Genomic DNA, 1,207 nt, shown 5'->3' with positions numbered 1-1,207 from the left:
TTGATGCCTCACTTAGATGGCTTCTTGTTAGAAACCTTTAAGACCCCAAACACTATTCTTTCTGACAGCCAGGAACCATCTAGTTTCTGCACCACGCTTTGCTATAGCACCCATAACTTCAGTGATCTCAAGAGGTTTGAGTATCAAGCAGGGCCATGTCATAAGAACTAATTATTCTCAGATTGGGGCTAGCATCAAGTGCAAGTCCAACGTCCACTCATAGTTTATGGTTCACATATGTCTCTAGTTTACTTTAGAGACATCATTATCATTTTATGTGAGATCGTCTCCCGGGGACATAAGGTGATTCTGTTGGTTGTGTCATTAATGTAGCCAATGCTGTATAATTTAAAACACTGTTTAGAAAAGGAAATTACACAACTATCGGCTGGCTACAAACTACAATACATGAATTGTTGACTTGTACTGATTAAACTCTTAAACAATACTGGGCACTAAATCAGACTGGACTCTATTTACATACAATGAGGGTTGGTGATAGAGCAAAACTTTCAATAACATTTATTCACAAAGGCAGAGCCATGCCTATCAGATTAATAGGTGTCATCATCAAGCAAAAGAGCATTAAAATAGTAAATAATAGTCCCAGGCACCCTCAAGGTAAGAGTTCCGAACCAAAGTTCGATAACCTGGGGATAGCAGTCACCTGCTTCTTCGTGTGCCAGGGAGTGTCGGCCGTAATTCCAAGGGCTCGAGGTGAGTATAAGACAGAGTCAAGATCCCTTAGTGGGGTTTCCACATCGGGTCCTTCTGGTGTGTTCTGTGAAGGATGCTGTGCGGAAACCAGACCCTCTGTAGAATGCATGCAAGCTGCAGGGCCGGAACAGGAGAAGGCTGGGCTGGAGGAGGGCCGAGGCAGGAGAAAACCCGCTGGCACCAAGTCAAATGTGTCCCGCGGTGCGGCTCCTCCACGTGTGGAGGATGTGCTGCACAGGGCTGTCGGGTTGCTCAGAAGCAGATCTCCTGGCCTTCATTGTGAGGCACCTCTGGGTGGACTTGGATTTCTCAGCTCTCAGTCAGCCGCCAAGTGTGTTAACCCAGGGATAGAATGGCTGTCTTCAACTTCTTACTGAGGGGAGGTTAGAGAAAGGGCAGCCTGAGTCCTCAGCCGTGGGCAGAATCGCCAGAGAAGCAGATTTCCTCTTGATTAAAAGGAAGAGCTTTGGAACATAATGTTTTCTAAAGC

General features: G+C 46.0%; 1 protein-coding gene across 1 annotated transcript in view; it reads left to right on the top strand.

Annotated features, from left to right (window-relative positions):
- Positions 1 to 1,207, top strand: part of SLC28A1 (solute carrier family 28 member 1) — a 60,436-nt gene that overhangs the window by 40,509 nt on the left and 18,720 nt on the right. The window lies entirely within an intron of this gene.

The sequence above is a fragment of the Echinops telfairi genome, unplaced genomic scaffold, assembly GCF_000313985.2.
Source record: "Echinops telfairi isolate 266 unplaced genomic scaffold, ASM31398v2 ScPeMD7_7;HRSCAF=31, whole genome shotgun sequence".
NCBI lineage: Eukaryota > Metazoa > Chordata > Mammalia > Afrosoricida > Tenrecidae > Echinops > Echinops telfairi.
This window is presented reverse-complemented; position numbering and strand designations above follow the sequence as displayed.